Raw genomic sequence first — 25,935 nt, forward strand, 5'->3', positions numbered from 1 at the left:
TAGCTGCCAAGAGCACTTTTTACTGTGCGCACCCAACCAGAGTGACGGGAGGAGCACATTTCAGAAAACGTGCTAAGCTCATCGAGAAAATGCGATTTAAGCAATAAAATTAAAAATGCACCTAAAACCTAAACCAAACGTTGCAGGTGCTTATTTCTTCGTGCGCAGTACTCAACGCGGCACTCCCTAGCTGCCAGGAGCACTTTTTACTGTGCGCACCCAACCAGAGTGACGGGAGGAGCACATTTCAGAAAACGTGCTCAGCTCGTCAAGAAAATGCGATTTAAGCAATAAAATTAAAAATGCACCTAAAACCTAAACCAAACGTTGCAGGTGCTTATTTCTTCATGCGCAGTGGTCAACGCGGCACTCTCTAGCTGCCAAGAGCACTTTTTACTGTGCGCACCCAACCAGAGTGACGGGAGGAGCACATTTCAGAAAACGTGCTCAGCTCGTCGAGAAAATGCGATTTAAGCAATAAGATTAAAAATGCACCTAAAACCTAAACCAAACGTTGCAGGTGCTTATTTCTTCATGCGCAGTGGTCAACGCGGCACTCCCGAGCTGCCAAGAGCACTTTTTACTACGCGCACCCAACCAGAGCGACGGGAGGAGCACATTTCAGAAAACGTGCTCAGCTCGTCGAGAGAATGCGATTTAAGCAATAAAATTGAAAATGCACCTAAAACCTAAACCAAACGTTGCAGGTGCTTATTTCTTCGTGCGCAGTGGTCAACGCGGAACTCCCTAGCTGCCAGGAGCTCTTTTTACTGTGCGCACCCAACCAGAGCGACGGGAGGAGCACATTTCAGAAAACGTGCTCAGCTCGTCGAGAAAATGCGATTTAAGCAATAAAATTAAAAATGCAGCTAAAACCTAAACCAAACGTTGCAGGTGCTTATTTCTTCGTGCGCAGTGCTCAACGCGGCACTCCCTAGCTGCCAGGAGCACTTTTTACTGTGCGCACCCAACCAGAGTGACGGGAGGAGCACATTTCAGAAAACGTGCTCAGCTCGTCGAGAAAATGCGATTTAAGCAATAAAATTAAAAATGCACCCAAAACCTAAACCAAACGTTGCAGGTGGTCATTTCTTCAAGCGCAGTGGTCAACGCGGCACTCTCTAGCTGCCAAGAGCACTTTTTACTATGCGCACCCAACCAGAGTGACGGGAGGAGCACATTTCAGAAAACGTGCTCAGCTCGTCGAGAAAATGCGATTTAAGCAATAAAATTAAAAATGCTCCTAAAACCTAAACCAAACGTTGCAGGTGCTTATATCTTCATGCGCAGTGGTCAACGCGGCACTCTCTAGCTGCCAGGAGCACTTTTTACTACGCGCACCCAACCAGAGCGACGGGAGGAGCACATTTATGAAAACGTGCTCAGCTCGTCGAGAAAATGCGATTTAAGCAATAAAATTAAAAATGCACCTAAAACCTAAACCAAACGTTGCAGGTGCTTATTTCTTCATGCGCAGTGGTCAACGCGGCAATCTCTAGCTGCCAAGAGCACTTTTTACTGTGCGCACCCAACCAGAGTGACGGGAGGAGCACATTTCAGAAAACGTGCTCAGCTCGTCGAGAAAATGCGATTTAAGCAATAAGATTAAAAATGCACCTAAAACCTAAACCAAACGTTGCAGGTGCTTATTTCTTCATGCGCAGTGGTCAACGCGGCACTCTCTAGCTGCCAGGAGCACTTTTTACTACGCGCACCCAACCAGAGCGACGGGAGGAGCACATTTCAGAAAACGTGCTCAGCTCGTCGAGAGAATGCGATTTAAGCAATAAAATAAAAAATGCACCTAAAACCTAAACCAAACGTTGCAGGTGCTTATTTCTTCGTGCGCAGTGGTCAACGCGGCACTCCCTAGCTGCCAGGAGCTCTTTTTACTGTGCGCACCCAACCAGAGCGACGGGAGGAGCACATTTCAGAAAACGTGCTCAGCTCGTCGAGAAAATGCGATTTAAGCAATAAAATTAAAAATGCACCTAAAACCTAAACCAAACGTTGCAGGTGCTTATTTCTTCATGCGCAGTGGTCAACGCGGCACGCTCTACCTGCCAGGAGCACTTTTTACTACGCGCAACCAACCAGAGCGACGGGAGGAGCACATTTCAGAAAACGTGCTCAGCTCGTCGAGAAAATGCGATTTAAGCAATAAAATTAAAAATGCACCTAAAACCTAAACCAAACGTTGCAGGTGCTTATTTATTCATGCGCAGTGGTCAACGCGGAACTCCCGAGCTGCCAAGAGCACTTTTTACTGTGCGCACCCAACCAGAGCGACGGGAGGTGCACATTTCAGAAAAGGTGCTCAGCTCGTCGAGAGAATGCGATTTAAGCAATAAAATTAAAAATGCACCTAAAACCTAAACCAAACGTTGCAGGTGCTTATTTCTTCGTGCGCAGTGCTCAACGCGGCACTCCCTAGCTGCCAGGAGCACTTTTTACTGTGTGCACCCAACCAGAGTGACGGGAGGAGCACATTTCAGAAAACGTGCTCAGCTCGTCGAGAAAATGCGATTTAAGCAATAAAATTAAAAATGCACCTAAAACCTAAACCAAACGTTGCAGGTGCTTATTTTTTCATGCGCAGTGGTCAACGCGGCACTCTCTAGCTGCCAAGAGCACTTTTTCTGTGCGCACCCAACCAGAGTGACGGGAGGAGCACATTTCAGAAAACGTGCTCAGCTCGTCGAGAAAATGCGATTTAAGCAATAAGATTAAAAATGCACCTAAAACCTAAACCAAACGTTGCAGGTGCTTATTTCTTCATGCGCAGTGGTCAACGTGGCACTCTTTAGCTGCCAGGAGCACTTTTTACTGTGTGCACCCAACCAGAGTGACGGGAGGAGCACATTTCAGAAAACGTGCTCAGCTCGTCGAGAAAATGCGATTTAAGCAATAAAATTAAAAATGCACCTAAAACCTAAACCAAACGTTGCAGGTGCTTATTTCTTCATGCGCAGTGGTCAACGCGGCACTCTCTAGCTGCCAAGAGCACTTTTTACTGTGCGCACCCAACCAGAGTGACGGGAGGAGCACATTTCAGAAAACGTGCTCAGCTCGTCGAGAAAATGCGATTTAAGCAATAAGATCAAAAATGCACCTAAAACCTAAACCAAACGTTGCAGGTGCTTATTTCTTCATGCGCAGTGGTCAACGCGGCACTCTCTAGCTGCCAGGAGCACTTTTTACTACGCGCACCCAACCAGAGCGACGGGAGGAGCACATTTCAGAAAACGTGCTCAGCTCGTCGAGAGAATGCGATTTAAACAATAAAATAAAAAATGCACCTAAAACCTAAACCAAACGTTGCAGGTGTTTATTTCTTCATGCGCAGTGGTCAACGCAGCACTCTCTAGCTGCCAGGAGCACTTTTTACTACGCGCACCCAACCAGAGCGACGGGAGGAGCACATTTCAGAAAACGTGCTCAGCTCGTCGAGAGAATGCGATTTAAGCAATAAAATTAAAAATGCACCTAAAACCCAAACCAAACGTTGCAGGTGCTTATTTCTTCGTGCGCAGTGGTCAACGCGGCACTCCCTAGCTGCCAGGAGCTCTTTTTACTGTGCGCACCCAACCAGAGCGACGGGAGGAGCACATTTCAGAAAACGTGCTCAGCTTGTCGAGAAAATGCAATTTTAAGCAATAAAATTAAAAATGCACCTAAAACCTAAACCAAACGTTGCAGGTGCTTATTTCTTCATGCGCAGTGGTCAACGCGGCACTCTCTAGCTGCCAGGAGCACTTTTTACTATGCGCACCCAACCAGAGCGACGGGAGGAGCACATTTCAGAAAACGTGCTCAGCTCGTCGAGAAAATGCGATTTAAGCAATAAAATTAAAAATGCACCTAAAACCTAAACCAAACGTTGCAGGTGCTTATTTATTCATGCGCAGTGGTCAACGCGGAACTCCCGAGCTGCCAAGAGCACTTTTTACTGTGCGCACCCAACCAGAGCGACGGGAGGTGCACATTTCAGAAAAGGTGCTCAGCTCGTCGAGAGAATGCGATTTAAGCAATAAAATTAAAAATGCACCTAAAACCTAAACCAAACGTTGCAGGTGCTTATTTCTTCGTGCGCAGTGCTCAACGCGGCACTCCCTAGCTGCCAGGAGCACTTTTACTGTGTGCACCCAACCAGAGTGACGGGAGGAGCACATTTCAGAAAACGTGCTCAGCTCGTCGAGAAAATGCGATTTAAGCAATAAAATTAAAAATGCACCTAAAACCTAAACCAAACGTTGCAGGTGCTTATTTTTTCATGCGCAGTGGTCAACGCGGCACTCTCTAGCTGCCAAGAGCACTTTTTCTGTGCGCACCCAACCAGAGTGACGGGAGGAGCACATTTCAGAAAACGTGCTCAGCTCGTCGAGAAAATGCGATTTAAGCAATAAGATTAAAAATGCACCTAAAACCTAAACCAAACGTTGCAGGTGCTTATTTCTTCATGCGCAGTGGTCAACGTGGCACTCTTTAGCTGCCAGGAGCACTTTTTACTGTGTGCACCCAACCAGAGTGACGGGAGGAGCACATTTCAGAAAACGTGCTCAGCTCGTCGAGAAAATGCGATTTAAGCAATAAAATTAAAAATGCACCTAAAACCTAAACCAAACGTTGCAGGTGCTTATTTCTTCATGCGCAGTGGTCAACACGGCACTCTCTAGCTGCCAAGAGCACTTTTTACTGTGCGCACCCAACCAGAGTGACGGGAGGAGCACATTTCAGAAAACGTGCTCAGCTCGTCGAGAAAATGCGATTTAAGCAATAAGATCAAAAATGCACCTAAAACCTAAACCAAACGTTGCAGGTGCTTATTTCTTCATGCGCAGTGGTCAACGCGGCACTCTCTAGCTGCCAGGAGCACTTTTTACTACGCGCACCCAACCAGAGCGACGGGAGGAGCACATTTCAGAAAACGTGCTCAGCTCGTCGAGAGAATGCGATTTAAACAATAAAATAAAAAATGCACCTAAAACCTAAACCAAACGTTGCAGGTGTTTATTTCTTCATGCGCAGTGGTCAACGCAGCACTCTCTAGCTGCCAGGAGCACTTTTTACTACGCGCACCCAACCAGAGCGACGGGAGGAGCACATTTCAGAAAACGTGCTCAGCTCGTCGAGAGAATGCGATTTAAGCAATAAAATAAAAAATGCACCTAAAACCTAAACCAAACGTTGCAGGTGCTTATTTCTTCGTGCGCAGTGCTCAACGCGGCACTCCCTAGCTGCCAGGAGCACTTTTTACTGTGCGCACCCAACCAGAGTGACGGGAGGAGCACATTTCAGAAAACGTGCTCAGCTCGTCGAGAAAATGCGATTTAAGCAATAAAATTAAAAATGCACCTAAAACCTAAACCAAACGTTGCAGGTGCTTATTTCTTCATGCGCAGTGGTCAACGCGGCACTCTCTAGCTGCCAAGAGCACTTTTTACTGTGCGCACCCAACCAGAGCGACGGGAGGAGCACATTTCAGAAAACGTGCTCAGCTCGTCGAGAAAATGCGATTTAAGCAATAAAATTAAAAATGCACCTAAAACCTAAACCAAACGTTGCAGGTGCTTATTTCTTCATGTGCAGTGGTCAACGCGGCACTCTCTAGCTGCCAGGAGCACTTTTTACTATGCGCGCACAACCAGAGCGACGGGAGGAGCACATTTCAGAAAACGTGCTCAGCTCGTCGAGAAAATACGATTTAAGCAATAAAATTTAAAATGCACCTAAAACCTAAACCAAACTTTGCAGGTGCTTATTTCTTTGTGCGCAGTGGTCAACGCGGCACTCTTTAGCTGCCAAGAGCACTTTTTACTATGCGCACCCAACCAGTGTGACGGGAGGAGCACATTTCAGAAAACGTGCTCAGCTCGTCGAGAAAATGCGATTTAAGCAATAAAATTAAAAATGCACCTAAAACCTAAACCAAACGTTGCAGGTGCTTATTTCTTTGTGCGCAGTGGTCAACGCGGCACTCTCTAGCTGCCAAGAGCACTTTTCACTATGCGCACCCAACCAGAGTGACGGGATAAGCACATTTCAGAAAACGTGCTCAGCTCGTCGAGAAAATGCGATTTAAGCAATAAAATTAAAAATGCAGCTAAAACCTAAACCAAACGTTGCAGGTGCTTATTTCTTCGTGCGTAGTGCTCAACGCGGCACTCCCTAGCTGCCAGGAGCACTTTTTACTGTGCGCACCCAACCAGAGTGACGGGAGGAGCACATTTCAGAAAACGTGCTCAGCTCGTCGAGAGAATGCGATTTAAGCAATAAAATTAAAAATGCACCTAAAACCTAAACCAAACGTTGCAGGTGCTTATTTCTTCATGCGCAGTGGTCAACGCGGCACTCCCGAGCTGCGAGGAGCACTTTTTACTGTGCGCACCCAACCAGAGTGACGGGAGGAGCACATTTCAGAAAACGTGCTCAGCTCGTCGAGAGAATGCGATTTAAGCAATAAAATTAAAAATGCACCTAAAACCTAAACCAAACGTTGCAGGTGCTTATTTCTTCATGCGCAGTGGTCAACGCGGCACTCCCGAGCTGCCAAGAGCACTTTTTACTGTGCGAACCCAACCAGAGCGACGGGAGGAGCACATTTCAGAAAACGTGCTCAGCTCGTCGAGAGAATGCGATTTAAGCAATAAAATTAAAAATGCACCTAAAACCTAAACCAAACGTTGCAGGTGCTTATTTCTTCGTGCGCAGTGGTCAACGCGGAACTCCCTAGCTGCCAGGAGCTCTTTTTACTGTGCACACCCAACCAGAGCGACGGGAGGAGCACATTTCAGAAAACGTGCTCAGCTCGTCGAGAAAATGCGATTTAAGCAATAAAATTAAAAATGCACCTAAAACCTAAACCAAACGTTGCAGGTGCTTATTTCTTCGTGTGCAAAGCTCAACGCGGCACTCCCTAGCTGCCAGGAGCACTTTTTACTGTGCACACCCAACCAGAGTGACGAGAGGAGCACATTTCAGAAAACGTGCTCAGCTCGTCGAGAAAATGCGATTTAAGCAATAAAATTAAAAATGCACCTAAAACCTAAACCAAACGTTGCAGGTGCTTATTTCTTCATGCGCAGTGGTCAACGCGGCACTCTCTAGCTGCCAGGAGCACTTTTTACTACGCGCACCCAACCAGAGCGACGGGAGGAGCACATTTCAGAAAACGTGCTCAGCTCGTCGAGAGAATGCGATTTAAGCAATAAAATTAAAAATGCACCTAAAACCTAAACCAAACGTTGCAGGTGCTTATTTCTTCGTGCGCAGTGGTCAACGCGGCACTCCCTAGCTGCCAGGAGCTCTTTTTACTGTGCGCACCCAACCAGAGCGACGGGAGGAGCACATTTCAGAAAACGTGCTCAGCTTGTCGAGAAAATGCAATTTTAAGCAATAAAATTAAAAATGCACCTAAAACCTAAACCAAACGTTGCAGGTGCTTATTTCTTCATGCGCAGTGGTCAACGCGGCACTCTCTAGCTGCCAGGAGCACTTTTTACTATGCGCGCCCAACCAGAGCGACGGGAGGAGCACATTTCAGAAAACGTGCTCAGCTCGTCGAGAAAATGCGATTTAAGCAATAAAATTAAAAATGCACCTAAAACCTAAACCAAACGTTGCAGGTGCTTATTTATTCATGCGCAGTGGTCAACGCGGAACTCCCGAGCTGCCAAGAGCACTTTTTACTGTGCGCACCCAACCAGAGCGACGGGAGGTGCACATTTCAGAAAAGGTGCTCAGCTCGTCGAGAGAATGCGATTTAAGCAATAAAATAAAAAATGCACCTAAAACCTAAACCAAACGTTGCAGGTGCTTATTTCTTCGTGCGCAGTGGTCAACGCGGCACTCCCTAGCTGCCAGGAGCTCTTTTTACTGTGTGCACCCAACCAGAGCGACGGGAGGAGCACATTTCAGAAAACGTGCTCAGCTCGTCGAGAGAATGCGATTTAAGCAATAAAATAAAAAATGCACCTAAAACCTAAACCAAACATTGCAGGTGCTTATTTCTTCGTGCGCAGTGGTCAACGCGGAACTCCCTAGCTGCCAGGAGCTCTTTTTACTGTGCGCACCCAACCAGAGCGACGGGAAGAGCCCATTTCAGAAAACGTGCTCAGCTCGTCGAGAAAATGCGATTTAAGCAATAAAATTAAAAATGCACCTAAAACCTAAACCAAACGTTGCAGGTGCTTATTTCTTCGTGCGCAGTGCTCAACGCGGCACTCCCTAGCTGCCAGGAGCACTTTTTACTGTGCGCACCCAACCAGAGTGACGGGAGGAGCACATTTCAGAAAACGTGCTCAGCTCGTCGAGAAAATGCGATTTAAGCAATAAAATTAAAAATGCACCTAAAACCTAAACCAAACGTTGCAGGTGCTTATTTCTTCATGCGCAGTGGTCAACGCGGGACTCTCTAGCTGCCAAGAGCACTTTTTACTGTGCGCACCCAACCAGAGTGACGGGAGGAGCACATTTCAGAAAACGTGCTAAGCTCGTCGAGAAAATGCGATTTAAGCAATAAAATTTAAAATGCACCTAAAACCTAAACCAAACGTTGCAGGTGCTTATTTCTTTGTGCGCAGTGGTCAACGCGGCACTCTTTAGCTGCCAAGAGCACTTTTTACTATGCGCACCCAACCAGAGTGTCGGGAGGAGCACATTTCAGAAAACGTTCTCAGCTCGTCGAGAAAATGCGATTTAAGCAATAAAATTAAAAATGCACCTAAAACCTAAACCAAACGTTGCAGGTGGTTATTTCTTCATGCACAGTGGTCAACGCGGCACTCCCGAGCTGCCAAGAGCACTTTTTACTGTGCGCAGCCAACCAGAGCGACGGGAGGAGCACATTTCAGAAAACGTGCTCAGCTCGTCGAGAGAATGCGATTCAAGCAATAAAATTAAAAATGCACCTAAAACCTAAACCAAACGTTGCAGGTGCTTATTTCTTCGTGCGCAGTGCTCAACGCGGCACTCCCTAGCTGCCAGGAGCACTTTTTACTGTGCGCACCCAACCAGAGTGACGGGAGGAGCACATTTCAGAAAACGTGCTCAGCTCGTCGAGAAAATGCGATTTAAGCAATAAAATTAAAAATGCACCTAAAACCTAAACCAAACGTTGCAGGTGCTTATTTCTTCATGCGCAGTGGTCAACGCGGCACTCTCTAGCTGCCAAGAGCACTTTTTACTGTGCGCACCCAACCAGAGTGACGGGAGGAGCACATTTCAGAAAACGTGCTCAGCTCGTCGAGAAAATGCAATTTAAGCAATAAGATTAAAAATGCACCTAAAACCTAAATCAAACGTTGCAGGTGCTTATTTCTTCATGCGCAGTGGTCAACGCGGCACTCTCTAGCTGCCAGGAGCATTTTTTACTGTGCGCACCCAACCAGAGCGACGGGAGGAGCACATTTCAGAAAACGTGCTCAGCTCGTCGAGAGAATGCGATTTAAGCAATAAAATTAAAAATGCACCTAAAACCTAAACCAAACGTTGCAGGTGCTTATTTCTTCGTGCGCAGTGGTCAACGCGGCACTCCCTAGCTGCCAGGAGCTCTTTTTACTGTGCGCACCCAACCAGAGCGACGGGAGGAGCACATTTCAGAAAACGTGCTCAGCTTGTCGAGAAAATGCGATTTAAGCAATAAAATTAAAAATGCACCTAAAACCTAAACCAAACGTTGCAGGTGCTTATTTCTTCATGCGCAGTCGTTAACGCGGCACTCTCTAGCTGCCAGGAGCACTTTTTACTATGCGCGCCCAACCAGAGCGACGGGAGGAGGACATTTCAGAAAAAGTGCTCAGCTCGTCGAGAAAATGCGATTAAAGCAATAAAATTAAAAATGCACCTAAAACCTAAACCAAACGTTGCAGGTGCTTATTTCTTCATGCGCAGTGGTCAACGCGGCACTCCCGAGCTGCCAAGAGCACTTTTTACTGTGCGCACCCAACCAGAGCGACGGGAGGAGCACATTTCAGAAAACGTGCTCAGCTCGTCGAGAGAATGCGATTTAAGCAATAAAATTAAAAATGCACCTAAAACCTAAACCAAACGTTGCAGGTGCTTATTTCTTCGTGCGCAGTGGTCAACGCGGAACTCCCTAGCTGCCAGGAGCTCTTTTTACTGTGCGCACCCAACCAGAGCGACGGGAGGAGCACATTTCAGAAAACGTGCTCAGCTCGTCGAGAAAATGCGATTTAAGCAATAAAATTAAAAATGCACCTAAAACCTAAACCAAACGTTGCAGGTGCTTATTTCTTCATGCGCAGTGGTCAACGCGGCACTCTCTAGCTGCCAGGAGCACTTTTTACTACGCGCACCCAACCAGAGCGACGGGAGGAGCACATTTCAGAAAACGTGCTCAGCTCGTCGAGAGAATGCGATTTAAGCAATAAAATAAAAAATGCACCTAAAACCTAAACCAAACGTTGCAGGTGCTTATTTCTTCGTGCGCAGTGGTCAACGCGGCACTCCCTAGCTGCCAGGAGCTCTTTTTACTATGCGCGCCCAACCAGAGCGACGGGAGGAGCACGTTTCAGAAAACGTGTTCAGCTCGTCAAGAAACTGCGATTTAAGCAATAAGATTAAAAATGCACCTAAAACCTAAACCAAACGTTGCAGGTGCTTATTTCTTCATGCGCAGTGGTCAACGCGGCACTCTCTAGCTGCCAGGAGCACTTTTTACTGTGTGCACCCAACCAGAGTGACGGGAGGAGCACATTTCAGAAAACGTGCTCAGCTCGTCGAGAAAATGCGATTTAAGCAATAAAAGTAAAAATTTACCTAAAACCTAAACCAAACGTTGCAGGTGCTTATTTCTTCATGCGCAGTGGTCAACGCGGCACTCTCTAGCTGCCAAGAGCACTTTTTACTGTGTGCACCCAACCAGAGCGACGGGAGGAACACATTTCAGAAAACGTGCTCAGCTCGTCGAGAAAATGCGATTTAAGCAATAAGATTAAAAATGCACCTAAAACCTAAACCAAACGTTGCAGGTGCTTATTTCTTCATGCGCAGTGGTCAACGCGGCACTCTCTAGCTGCCAGGAGCACTTTTTACTACGCGCACCCAACCAGAGCGACGGGAGGAGCATATTTCAGAAAACGTGCTCAGCTCGTCGAGAGATTGCGATTTAAGCAATAAAATAAAAAATGCACCTAAAACCTAAACCAAACGTTGCAGGTGCTTATTTCTTCGTGCGCAGTGGTCAACGCGGCACTCCCTAGCTGCCAGGAGCTCTTTTTACTGTGCGCACCCAACCAGAGCGACGGGAGGAGCACATTTCAGAAAACGTGCTCAGCTCGTCGAGAAAATGCGATTTAAGCAATAAAATTAAAAATGCACCTAAAACCTAAACCAAAGGTTGCAGGTGCTTATTTCTTCATGCGCAGTGGTCAACGCGGCACTCTCTAGCTGCCAAGAGCACTTTTTACTGTGCGCACCCAACCAGAGTGACGGGAGGAGCACATTTCAGAAAACGTGCTAAGCTCGTCGAGAAAATGCGATTCAAGCAATAAAATTAAAAATGCACCTAAAACCTAAACCAAACGTTGCAGGTGCTTATTTCTTCGTGCGCAGTACTCAACGCGGCACTCCCTAGCTGCCAGGAGCACTTTTTACTGTGCGCACCCAACCAGAGTGACGGGAGGAGCACATTTCAGAAAACGTGCTCAGCTCGTCAAGAAAATGCGATTTAAGCAATAAAATTAAAAATGCACCTAAAACCTAAACCAAACGTTGCAGGTGCTTATTTCTTCATGCGCAGTGGTCAACGCGGCACTCTCTAGCTGCCAAGAGCACTTTTTACTGTGCGCACCCAACCAGAGTGACGGGAGGAGCACATTTCAGAAAACGTGCTCAGCTCGTCGAGAAAATGCGATTTAAGCAATAAGATTAAAAATGCACCTAAAACCTAAACCAAACGTTGCAGGTGCTTATTTCTTCATGCGCAGTGGTCAACGCGGCACTCCCGAGCTGCCAAGAGCACTTTTTACTACGCGCACCCAACCAGAGCGACGGGAGGAGCACATTTCAGAAAACGTGCTCAGCTCGTCGAGAGAATGCGATTTAAGCAATAAAATTGAAAATGCACCTAAAACCTAAACCAAACGTTGCAGGTGCTTATTTCTTCGTGCGCAGTGGTCAACGCGGAACTCCCTAGCTGCCAGGAGCTCTTTTTACTGTGCGCACCCAACCAGAGCGACGGGAGGAGCACATTTCAGAAAACGTGCTCAGCTCGTCGAGAAAATGCGATTTAAGCAATAAAATTAAAAATGCAGCTAAAACCTAAACCAAACGTTGCAGGTGCTTATTTCTTCGTGCGCAGTGCTCAACGCGGCACTCCCTAGCTGCCAGGAGCACTTTTTACTGTGCGCACCCAACCAGAGTGACGGGAGGAGCACATTTCAGAAAACGTGCTCAGCTCGTCGAGAAAATGCGATTTAAGCAATAAAATTAAAAATGCACCCAAAACCTAAACCAAACGTTGCAGGTGGTCATTTCTTCAAGCGCAGTGGTCAACGCGGCACTCTCTAGCTGCCAAGAGCACTTTTTACTATGCGCACCCAACCAGAGTGACGGGAGGAGCACATTTCAGAAAACGTGCTCAGCTCGTCGAGAAAATGCGATTTAAGCAATAAAATTAAAAATGCTCCTAAAACCTAAACCAAACGTTGCAGGTGCTTATTTCTTCATGCGCAGTGGTCAACGCGGCACTCTCTAGCTGCCAGGAGCACTTTTTACTACGCGCACCCAACCAGAGCGACGGGAGGAGCACATTTCAGAAAACGTGCTCAGCTCGTCGAGAAAATGCGATTTAAGCAATAAAATTAAAAATGCACCTAAAACCTAAACCAAACGTTGCAGGTGCTTATTTCTTCATGCGCAGTGGTCAACGCGGCACTCTCTAGCTGCCAAGAGCACTTTTTACTGTGCGCACCCAACCAGAGTGACGGGAGGAGCACATTTCAGAAAACGTGCTCAGCTCGTCGAGAAAATGCGATTTAAGCAATAAGATTAAAAATGCACCTAAAACCTAAACCAAACGTTGCAGGTGCTTATTTCTTCATGCGCAGTGGTCAACGCGGCACTCTCTAGCTGCCAGGAGCACTTTTTACTACGCGCACCCAACCAGAGCGACGGGAGGAGCACATTTCAGAAAACGTGCTCAGCTCGTCGAGAGAATGCGATTTAAGCAATAAAATAAAAAATGCACCTAAAACCTAAACCAAACGTTGCAGGTGCTTATTTCTTCGTGCGCAGTGGTCAACGCGGCACTCCCTAGCTGCCAGGAGCTCTTTTTACTGTGCGCACCCAACCAGAGCGACGGGAGGAGCACATTTCAGAAAACGTGCTCAGCTCGTCGAGAAAATGCGATTTAAGCAATAAAATTAAAAATGCACCTAAAACCTAAACCAAACGTTGCAGGTGCTTATTTCTTCATGCGCAGTGGTCAACGCGGCACGCTCTACCTGCCAGGAGCACTTTTTACTACGCGCAACCAACCAGAGCGACGGGAGGAGCACATTTCAGAAAACGTGCTCAGCTCGTCGAGAGAATGCGATTTAAGCAATAAAATAAAAAATGCACCTAAAACCTAAACCAAACGTTGCAGGTGCTTATTTCTTCGTGCGCAGTGGTCAACGCGGCACTCCCTAGCTGCCAGGAGCTCTTTTTACTGTGCGCACCCAACCAGAGCGACGGGAGGAGCACATTTCAGAAAACGTGCTCAGCTCGTCGAGAAAATGCGATTTAAACAATAAAATTAAAAATGCACCTAAAACCTAAACCAAACGTTGCAGGTGCTTATTTCTTCATGCGCAGTGGTCAACGCGGCACTCTCTAGCTGCCAGGAGCACTTTTTACTGTGTGCACCCAACCAGAGTGACGGGAGGAGCACATTTCAGAAAACGTGCTCAGCTCGTCGAGAAAATGCGATTTAAGCAATAAAAGTAAAAATTTACCTAAAACCTAAACCAAACGTTGCAGGTGCTTATTTCTTCATGCGCAGTGGTCAACGCGGCACTCTCTAGCTGCCAAGAGCACTTTTTACTGTGTGCACCCAACCAGAGCGACGGGAGGAACACATTTCAGAAAACGTGCTCAGCTCGTCGAGAAAATGCGATTTAAGCAATAAGATTAAAAATGCACCTAAAACCTAAACCAAACGTTGCAGGTGCTTATTTCTTCATGCGCAGTGGTCAACGCGGCACTCTCTAGCTGCCAGGAGCACTTTTTACTACGCGCACCCAACCAGAGCGACGGGAGGAGCATATTTCAGAAAACGTGCTCAGCTCGTCGAGAGATTGCGATTTAAGCAATAAAATAAAAAATGCACCTAAAACCTAAACCAAACGTTGCAGGTGCTTATTTCTTCGTGCGCAGTGGTCAACGCGGCACTCCCTAGCTGCCAGGAGCTCTTTTTACTGTGCGCACCCAACCAGAGCGACGGGAGGAGCACATTTCAGAAAACGTGCTCAGCTCGTCGAGAAAATGCGATTTAAGCAATAAAATTAAAAATGCACCTAAAACCTAAACCAAAGGTTGCAGGTGCTTATTTCTTCATGCGCAGTGGTCAACGCGGCACTCTCTAGCTGCCAAGAGCACTTTTTACTGTGCGCACCCAACCAGAGTGACGGGAGGAGCACATTTCAGAAAACGTGCTAAGCTCGTCGAGAAAATGCGATTCAAGCAATAAAATTAAAAATGCACCTAAAACCTAAACCAAACGTTGCAGGTGCTTATTTCTTCGTGCGCAGTACTCAACGCGGCACTCCCTAGCTGCCAGGAGCACTTTTTACTGTGCGCACCCAACCAGAGTGACGGGAGGAGCACATTTCAGAAAACGTGCTCAGCTCGTCAAGAAAATGCGATTTAAGCAATAAAATTAAAAATGCACCTAAAACCTAAACCAAACGTTGCAGGTGCTTATTTCTTCATGCGCAGTGGTCAACGCGGCACTCTCTAGCTGCCAAGAGCACTTTTTACTGTGCGCACCCAACCAGAGTGACGGGAGGAGCACATTTCAGAAAACGTGCTCAGCTCGTCGAGAAAATGCGATTTAAGCAATAAGATTAAAAATGCACCTAAAACCTAAACCAAACGTTGCAGGTGCTTATTTCTTCATGCGCAGTGGTCAACGCGGCACTCCCGAGCTGCCAAGAGCACTTTTTACTACGCGCACCCAACCAGAGCGACGGGAGGAGCACATTTCAGAAAACGTGCTCAGCTCGTCGAGAGAATGCGATTTAAGCAATAAAATTGAAAATGCACCTAAAACCTAAACCAAACGTTGCAGGTGCTTATTTCTTCGTGCGCAGTGGTCAACGCGGAACTCCCTAGCTGCCAGGAGCTCTTTTTACTGTGCGCACCCAACCAGAGCGACGGGAGGAGCACATTTCAGAAAACGTGCTCAGCTCGTCGAGAAAATGCGATTTAAGCAATAAAATTAAAAATGCAGCTAAAACCTAAACCAAACGTTGCAGGTGCTTATTTCTTCGTGCGCAGTGCTCAACGCGGCACTCCCTAGCTGCCAGGAGCACTTTTTACTGTGCGCACCCAACCAGAGTGACGGGAGGAGCACATTTCAGAAAACGTGCTCAGCTCGTCGAGAAAATGCGATTTAAGCAATAAAATTAAAAATGCACCCAAAACCTAAACCAAACGTTGCAGGTGGTCATTTCTTCAAGCGCGGTGGTCAACGCGGCACTCTCTAGCTGCCAAGAGCACTTTTTACTATGCGCACCCAACCAGAGTGACGGGAGGAGCACATTTCAGAAAACGTGCTCAGCTCGTCGAGAAAATGCGATTTAAGCAATAAAATTAAAAATGCTCCTAAAACCTAAACCAAACGTTGCAGGTGCTTATTTCTTCATGCGCAGTGGTCAACGCGGCACTCTCTAGCTGCCAGGAGCACTTTTTACTACGCGCACCCAACCAGAGCGACGGGAGGAGCACATTTCAGAAAACGTCCTCAGCTCGTCGAGAAAATGCGATTTAAGCAATAAAATTAAAAATGCACATAAAACCTAAACCAAACGTTGCAGGTGCTTATTTCTTCATGCGCAGTGGTCAACGCGGCACTCTCTAGCTGCCAAGAGCACTTTTTACTGTGCGCACCCAACCAGAGTGACGGGAGGAGCACATTTCAGAAAACGTGCTCAGCTCGTCGAGAAAATGCGATTTAAGCAATAAGATTAAAAATGCACCTAAAACCTAAACCAAACGTTGCAGGTGCTTATTTCTTCATGCGCAGTGGTCAACGCGGCACTCTCTAGCTGCCAGGAGCACTTTTTACTACGCGCACCCAACCAGAGCGACGGGAGGAGCACATTTCAGAAAACGTGCTCAGCTCGTCGAGAGAATGCGATTTAAGCAATAAAATAAAAAATGCACCTAAAACCTAAACCAAACGTTGCAGGTGCTTATTTCTTCGTGCGCAGTGGTCAACGCGGCACTCCCTAGCTGCCAGGAGCTCTTTTTACTGTGCGCACCCAACCAGAGCGACGGGAGGAGCACATTTCAGAAAACGTGCTCAGCTCGTCGAGAAAATGCGATTTAAGCAATAAAATTAAAAATGCACCTAAAACCTAAACCAAACGTTGCAGGTGCTTATTTCTTCATGCGCAGTGGTCAACGCGGCACGCTCTACCTGCCAGGAGCACTTTTTACTACGCGCAACCAACCAGAGCGACGGGAGGAGCACATTTCAGAAAACGTGCTCAGCTCGTCGAGAGAATGCGATTTAAGCAATAAAATAAAAAATGCACCTAAAACCTAAACCAAACGTTGCAGGTGCTTATTTCTTCGTGCGCAGTGCTCAACGCGGCACTCCCTAGCTGCCAGGAGCACTTTTTACTGTGTGCACCCAACCAGAGTGACGGGAGGAGCACATTTCAGAAAACGTGCTCAGCTCGTCGAGAAAATGCGATTTAAGCAATAAAATTAAAAATGCACCTAAAACCTAAACCAAACGTTGCAGGTGCTTATTTCTTCATGCGCAGTGGTCAACGCGGCACTCTCTAGCTGCCAAGAGCACTTTTTACTGTGCGCACCCAACCAGAGTGACGGGAGGAGCACATTTCAGAAAACGTGCTCAGCTCGTCGAGAAAATGCGATTTAAGCAATAAGATTAAAAATGCACCTAAAACCTAAACCAAACGTTGCAGGTGCTTATTTCTTCATGCGCAGTGGTCAACGCGGCACTCTCTAGCTGCCAGGAGCACTTTTTACTACGCGCACCCAACCAGAGCGACGGGAGGAGCACATTTCAGAAAACGTGCTCAGCTCGTCGAGAGAATGCGATTTAAGCAATAAAATAAAAAATGCACCTAAAACCTAAACCAAACGTTGCAGGTGCTTATTTCTTCGTGCGCAGTGGTCAACGCGGCACTCCCTAGCTGCCAGGAGCTCTTTTTACTGTGCGCACCCAACCAGAGCGACGGGAGGAGCACATTTCAGAAAACGTGCTCAGCTCGTCGAGAAAATGCGATTTAAGCAATAAAATTAAAAATGCACCTAAAACCTAAACCAAACGTTGCAGGTGCTTATTTCTTCATGCGCAGTGGTCAACGCGGCACGCTCTACCTGCCAGGAGCACTTTTTACTACGCGCAACCAACCAGAGCGACGGGAGGAGCACATTTCAGAAAACGTGCTCAGCTCGTCGAGAGAATGCGATTTAAGCAATAAAATAAAAAATGCACCTAAAACCTAAACCAAACGTTGCAGGTGCTTATTTCTTCGTGCGCAGTGGTCAACGCGGCACTCCCTAGCTGCCAGGAGCTCTTTTTACTGTGCGCACCCAACCAGAGCGACGGGAGGAGCACATTTCAGAAAACGTGCTCAGCTCGTCGAGAAAATGCGATTTAAACAATAAAATTAAAAATGCACCTAAAACCTAAACCAAACGTTGCAGGTGCTTATTTCTTCATGCGCAGTGGTCAACGCGGCACTCTCTAGCTGCCAGGAGCACTTTTTACTGTGTGCACCCAACCAGAGTGACGGGAGGAGCACATTTCAGAAAACGTGCTCAGCTCGTCGAGAAAATGCGATTTAAGCAATAAAAGTAAAAATTTACCTAAAACCTAAACCAAACGTTGCAGGTGCTTATTTCTTCATGCGCAGTGGTCAACGCGGCACTCTCTAGCTGCCAAGAGCACTTTTTACTGTGTGCACCCAACCAGAGCGACGGGAGGAACACATTTCAGAAAACGTGCTCAGCTCGTCGAGAAAATGCGATTTAAGCAATAAGATTAAAAATGCACCTAAAACCTAAACCAAACGTTGCAGGTGCTTATTTCTTCATGCGCAGTGGTCAACGCGGCACTCTCTAGCTGCCAGGAGCACTTTTTACTACGCGCACCCAACCAGAGCGACGGGAGGAGCATATTTCAGAAAACGTGCTCAGCTCGTCGAGAGATTGCGATTTAAGCAATAAAATAAAAAATGCACCTAAAACCTAAACCAAACGTTGCAGGTGCTTATTTCTTCGTGCGCAGTGGTCAACGCGGCACTCCCTAGCTGCCAGGAGCTCTTTTTACTGTGCGCACCCAACCAGAGCGACGGGAGGAGCACATTTCAGAAAACGTGCTCAGCTCGTCGAGAAAATGCGATTTAAGCAATAAAATTAAAAATGCACCTAAAACCTAAACCAAAGGTTGCAGGTGCTTATTTCTTCATGCGCAGTGGTCAACGCGGCACTCTCTAGCTGCCAAGAGCACTTTTTACTGTGCGCACCCAACCAGAGTGACGGGAGGAGCACATTTCAGAAAACGTGCTAAGCTCGTCGAGAAAATGCGATTCAAGCAATAAAATTAAAAATGCACCTAAAACCTAAACCAAACGTTGCAGGTGCTTATTTCTTCGTGCGCAGTACTCAACGCGGCACTCCCTAGCTGCCAGGAGCACTTTTTACTGTGCGCACCCAACCAGAGTGACGGGAGGAGCACATTTCAGAAAACGTGCTCAGCTCGTCGAGAGAATGCGATTTAAGCAATAAAATAAAAAATGCACCTAAAACCTAAACCAAACGTTGCAGGTGCTTATTTCTTCGTGCGCAGTGGTCAACGCGGCACTCCCTAGCTGCCAGGAGCTCTTTTTACTGTGCGCACCCAACCAGAGCGACGGGAGGAGCACATTTCAGAAAACGTGCTCAGCTCGTCGAGAAAATGCGATTTAAACAATAAAATTAAAAATGCACCTAAAACCTAAACCAAACGTTGCAGGTGCTTATTTCTTCGTGTGCAGTGGTCAACGCGGCACTCCCTAGCTGCCAAGAGCACTTTTTACTGTGCGCACCCAACCAGAGTGACGGGAGGAGCACATTTCAGAAAACGTGCTCAGCTCGTCGAGAAAATGCGATTTAAGCAATAAGATCAAAAATGCACCTAAAACCTAAACCAAACGTTGCAGGTGCTTATTTCTTCATGCGCAGTGGTCAACGCGGCACTCTCTAGCTGCCAGGAGCACTTTTTACTACGCGCACCCAACCAGAGCGACGGGAGGAGCACATTTCAGAAAACGTGCTCAGCTCGTCGAGAGAATGCGATTTAAACAATAAAATAAAAAATGCACCTAAAACCTAAACCAAACGTTGCAGGTGCTTATTTCTTCGTGCGTAGTGCTCAACGCGGCACTCCCTAGCTGCCAGGAGCACTTTTTACTGTGCGCACCCAACCAGAGTGACGGGAGGAGCACATTTCAGAAAACGTGCTCAGCTCGTCGAGAGAAAGCGATTTAAGCAATAAAATTAAAAATGCACCTAAAACCTAAACCAAACGTTGCAGGTGCTTATTTCTTCATGCGCAGTGGTCAACGCGGCACTCCCGAGCTGCCAAGAGCACTTTTTACTGTGCGCACCCAACCAGAGCGACGGGAGGAGCACATTTCAGAAAACGTGCTCAGCTCGTCGAGAGAATGCGATTTAAGCAATAAAATTAAAAATGCACCTAAAACCTAAACCAAACGTTGCAGGTGCTTATTTCTTCGTGCGCAGTGGTCAACGCGGAACTCCCTAGCTGCCAGGAGCTCTTTTTACTGTGCGCACCCAACCAGAGCGACGGGGGGAGCACATTTCAGAAAACGTGCTCAGCTCGTCGAGAAAATGCGATTTAAGCAATAAAATAAAAAATGCACCTAAAACCTAAACCAAACGTTGCAGGTGCTTATTTCTTCGTGCGCAGTGCTCAACGCGGCACTCCCTAGCTGCCAGGAGCTCTTTTTACTGTGCACACCCAACCAGAGCGACGGGAGGAGCACATTTCAGAAAACGTGCTCAGCTCGTCGAGAAAATGCGATTTAAGCAATAAAATTAAAAATGCACCTAAAACCTAAACCAAACGTTGCAGGTGCTTATTTCTTCATGCGCAGTGGTCAACGCGGAACTCTCTAGCTGCCAGGAGCACTTTTTACTACGCGCACCCAACCAGAGCGACGGGAGGAGCACATTTCAGAAAACGTGCTCAGCTAGTCGAGAGAATGCGATTTAAGCAATAAAATAAAAAATGGACCTAAAACCTAAACCAAACGTTGCAGGTGCTTATTTCTTCGTGCGCAGTGGTCAACGCGGAACTCCCTAGCTGCCAGGAGCTCTTTTTACTGTGCACACCCAACCAGAGCGACGGGAGGAGCACATTTCAGAAAACGTGCTCAGCTCGTCGAGAAAATGCGATTTAAGCAATAAAATTAAAAATGCACCTAAAACCTAAACCAAACGTTGCAGGTGCTTATTTCTTCATGCGCAGTGGTCAACGCGGCACTCTCTAGCTGCCAGGAGCACTTTTTACTACGCGCACCCAACCAGAGCGACGGGAGGAGCACATTTCAGAAAACGTGCTCAGCTCGTCGAGAGAATGCGATTTAAGCAATAAAATAAAAAATGCACCTAAAACCTAAACCAAACATTGCAGGTGCTTATTTCTTCGTGCGCAGTGGTCAACGCGGAACTCCCTAGCTGCCAGGAGCTCTTCTTACTGTACGCACCCAACCAGAGCGACGGGAGGAGCCCATTTCAGAAAACGTGCTCAGCTCGTCGAGAAAATGCGATTTAAGCAATAAAATTAAAAATGCACCTAAAACCTAAACCAAACGTTGCAGGTGCTTATTTCTTCGTGCGCAGTGCTCAACGCGGCACTCCCTAGCTGCCAGGAGCACTTTTTACTGTGCGCACCCAACCAGAGTGACGGGAGGAGCACATTTCAGAAAACGTGCTCAGCTCGTCGAGAAAATGCGATTTAAGCAATAAAATTAAAAATGCACCTAAAACCTAAACCAAACGTTGCAGGTGCTTATTTCTTCATGCGCAGTGGTCAACGCGGCACTCTCTAGCTGCCAAGAGCACTTTTTACTGTGCGCACCCAACCAGAGTGACGGGAGGAGCACAGTTCAGAAAACGTGCTAAGCTCGTCGAGAAAATGCAATTTAAGCAATAAAATTAAAAAATGCACCTAAAACCTAAACCAAACGTTGCAGGTGCTTATTTCTTCGTGCGCAGTACTCAACGCGGCACTCCCTAGCTGCCAGGAGCACTTTTTACTGTGCGCACCCAACCAGAGTGACGGGAGGAGCACATTTCAGAAAACGTGCTCAGCTCGTCGAGAAAATGCGATTTAAGCAATAAAATTAAAAATGCACCTAAAACCTAAACCAAACGTTGCAGGTGCTTATTTCTTCATGCGCAGTGGTCAACGCGGCACTCTCTAGCTGCCAGGAGCACTTTTTACTACGCGCACCCAACCAGAGCGACGGGAGGAGCACATTTCAGAAAACGTGCTCAGCTCGTCGAGAGAATGCGATTTAAGCAATAAAATAAAAAATGCACCTAAAACCTAAACCAAACGTTGCAGGTGCTTATTTCTTCGTGCGCAGTGGTCAACGCGGCACTCCCTAGCTGCCAGGAGCTCTTTTTACTGTGTGCACCCAACCAGAGCGACGGGAGGAGCACATTTCAGAAAACGTGCTCAGCTCGTCGAGAGAATGCGATTTAAGCAATAAAATAAAAAATGCACCTAAAACCTAAACCAAACGTTGCAGGTGCTTATTTCTTCGTGCGCAGTGGTCAACGCGGAACTCCCTAGCTGCCCGGAGCTCTTTTTACTATGCGCGCACAACCAGAGCGACGGGAGGAGCACGTTTCAGAAAACGTGTTCAGCTCGTCAAGAAACTGCGATTTAAGCAATAAAATTAAAAATGCACCTAAAACCTAAACCAAACGTTGCAGGTGGTTATTTCTTCATGCGCAGTGGTCAACGCGGCACTCTCTAGCTGCCAGGAGCACTTTTTACTATGCGCGCCCAACCAGAGCGACGGGAGGAGCACATTTCAGAAAACGTTCTCAGCTCGTCGAGAAAATGCGATTTAAGCAATAAAATTAAAAATGCAGCTAAAACCTAAACCAAACGTTGCAGGTGCTTATTTCTTCATGCGCAGTGGTCAACGCGGCACTCTCTAGCTGCCAGGAGCACTTTTTACTATGCGCGCCCAACCAGAGCGACGGGAGGAGCACGTTTCAGAAAACGTGCTCAGCTCGTCGATAAAATGCGATTTAAGCAATAAAATAAAAAATGGACCTAAAACCTAAACCAAACGTTGCAGGTGCTTATTTCTTCGTGCGCAGTGGTCAACGCGGCACTCCCTAGCTGCCAGGCGCTCTTTTTACTGTCTGCACCCAACCAGAGCGACGGGAGGAGCACATTTCAGAAAACGTGCTCAGCTCGTCGAGAAAATGCGATTTAAGCAATAAAATTTAAAATGCACCCAAAACCTAAACCAAACGTTGCAGGTGCTTATTTCTTTGTGCGCAGTTGTCAACGCGGCACTCTTTAGCTGCCAAGAGCACTTTTTACTATGCGCACCCAACCAGAGTGACGGGAGGAGCACATTTCAGAAAACGTGCTCAGCTCGTCGAGAAAATGCGATTTAAGCAATAAAATTAAAAATGCACCTAAAACCTAAACCAAACGTTGCAGGTTGTTATTTCTTCATGCGCAGTGGTCAACGCGGCACTCTCTAGCTGCCAAGAGCACTTTTTACTGTGCGCACACAACCAGAGTGACGGGAGGAGCACATTTCAGAAAACGTGCTCAGCTCGTCGAGAAAATGCGATTTAAGCAATAAGATTAAAAATGCACCTAAAACCTAAACCAAACGTTGCAGGTGCTTATTTCTTCATGCGCAGTGGTCAACGCGGCACTCTCTAGCTGCCAGGAGCACTTTTTACTACGCGCACCCAACCAGAGCGACGGGAGGAGCACATTTCAGAAAACGTGCTCAGCTCGTCGAGAGATTGCGATTTAAGCAATAAAATAAAAAATGCACCTAAAACCTAAACCAAACGTTGCAGGTGCTTATTTCTTCGTGCGCAGTGGTCAACGCGGCACTCCCTAGCTGCCAGGAGCACTTTTTACTGTGCGCACCCAACCAGAGTGACGGGAGGAGCACATTTCAGAAAACGTGCTCAGCTCGTCGAGAAAATGCGATTTAAGCAATAAAATTAAAAATGCACCTAAAACCTAAACCAAACGTTGCAGGTGCTTATTTCTTCATGCGCAGTGGTCAACGCGGCACTCTCTAGCTGCCAGGAGCACTTTTTACTATGCGCGCCCAACCAGAGCGACGGGAGGAGCACATTTCAGAAAACGTGCTCAGCTCGTCGAGAAAATGCGATTTAAGCAATAAAATTAAAAATGCACCTAAAACCTAAACCAAACGTTGCAGGTGCTTATTTCTTCATGCGCAGTGGTCAACGCGGCACTCCCGAGCTGCCAAGAGCACTTTTTACTGTGCGCACCCAACCAGAGCGACGGGAGGAGCACATTTCAGAAAACGTGCTCAGCTCGTCGAGAGAATGCGATTTAAGCAATAAAATTAAAAATGCACCTAAAACCTAAACCAAACGTTGCAGGTGCTTATTTCTTCGTGCGCAGTGGTCAACGCGGAACTCCCTAGCTGCCAGGAGCTCTTTTTACTGTGCGCACCCAACCAGAGCGACGGGAGGAGCACATTTCAGAAAACGTGCTCAGCTCGTCGAGAAAATGCGATTTAAGCAATAAAATTAAAAATGCAGCTAAAACCTAAACCAAACGTTGCAGTTGCTTATTTCTTCGTGCGTAGTGCTCAACGCGGCACTCCCTAGCTGCCAGGAGCACTTTTTACTGTGCGCACCCAACCAGAGTGACGGGAGGAGCACATTTCAGAAAACGTGCTCAGCTCGTCGAGAAAATGCGATTTAAGCAATAAAATTAAAAATGCACCTAAAACCTAAACCAAACGTTGCAGGTGCTTATTTCTTCGTGCGCAGTGCTCAACGCGGCACTCCCTAGCTGCCAGGAGCACTTTTTACTGTGCGCACCCAACCAGAGTGACGGGAGGAGCACATTTCAGAAAACGTGCTCAGCTCGTCGAGAAAATGCGATTTAAGCAATAAAATTAAAAATGCACCTAAAACCTAAACCAAACGTTGCAGGTGCTTATTTCTTCATGCGCAGTGGTCAACGCGGCACTCTCTAGCTGCCAGGAGCACTTTTTACTATGCGCGCACAACCAGAGCGACGGGAGGAGCACATTTCAGAAAACGTGCTCAGCTCGTCGAGAAAATGCGATTTAAGCAATAAAATTTAAAATGCACCTAAAACCTAAACCAAACGTTGCAGGTGCTTATTTCTTTGTGCGCAGTGGTCGACGCGGCACTCTTTAGCTGCCAAGAGCACTTTTTACTATGCGCACCCAACCAGAGTGACGGGAGGAGCACATTTCAGAAAACGTGCTCAGCTCGTCGAGAAAATGCGATTTAAGCAATAAAATTAAAAATGCACCCAAAACCTAAACCAAACGTTGCAGGTGGTTATTTCTTCAAGCGCAGTGGTCAACGCGGCACTCTCTAGCTGCCAAGAGCACTTTTTACTATGCGCACCCAACCAGAGTGACGGGAGGAGCACATTTCAGAAAACGTGCTCAGCTCGTCGAGAAAATGCGATTTAAGCAATAAAATTAAAAATGCACCTAAAACTTAAACCAAACGTTGCAGGTGCTAATTTCTTCATGCGCAGTGGTCAACGCGGCACTCTCTAGCTGCCAGGAGCACTTTTTACTACGCGCACCCAACCAGAGCGACGGGAGGAGCACATTTCAGAAAACGTGCTCAGCTCGTCAAGAGAATGCGATTTAAGCAATAAAATTAAAAATGCACCTAAAACCTAAACCAAACGTTGCAGGTGCTTATTTCTTCGTGCGCAGTGGTCAACGAGGCACTCCCTAGCTGCCAGGAGCTCTTTTTACTGTGCGCACCCAACCAGAGCGACGGGAGGAGCACATTTCAGAAAACGTGTTCAGCTTGTCGAGAAAATGCGATTTAAGCAATAAAATTAAAAATGCACCTAAAACCTAAACCAAACGTTGCAGGTGCTTATTTCTTCATGCGCAGTGGTCAACGCGGCACTCTCTAGCTGCCAGGAGCACTTTTTACTATGCGCGCCCAACCAGAGCGACGGGAGGAGCACGTTTCAGAAAACGTGTTCAGCTCGTCGAGAAAATGCGATTTAAGCAATAAAATTAAAAATGCACCTAAAACCTAAACCAAACGTTGCAGGTGCTTATTTCTTCATGTGCAGTGGTCAACGCGGCACTCCCGAGCTGCCAAGAGCACTTTTTACTGTGCGCACCCAACCAGAGCGACGGGAGGAGCACATTTCAGAAAACGTGCTCAGCTCGTCGAGAGAATGCGATTTAAGCAATAAAATTAAAAATGCACCCAAAACCTAAACCAAACGTTGCAGGTGGTTATTTCTTCAAGCGCAGTGGTCAACGCGGCACTCTCTAGCTGCCAAGAGCACTTTTTACTATGCGCACCCAACCAGAGCGACGGGAGGAGCATATTTCATAAAACGTGCTCAGCTCGTCGAGAAAATGCGATTTAAGCAATAAAATTAAAAATGCACCTAAAACC

This window comes from Syngnathus floridae, chromosome 16 (genome assembly GCF_059516105.1).
Source record: "Syngnathus floridae isolate MCC-2025c chromosome 16, RoL_Sflo_1.0, whole genome shotgun sequence".
Lineage (NCBI taxonomy): Eukaryota > Metazoa > Chordata > Actinopteri > Syngnathiformes > Syngnathidae > Syngnathus > Syngnathus floridae.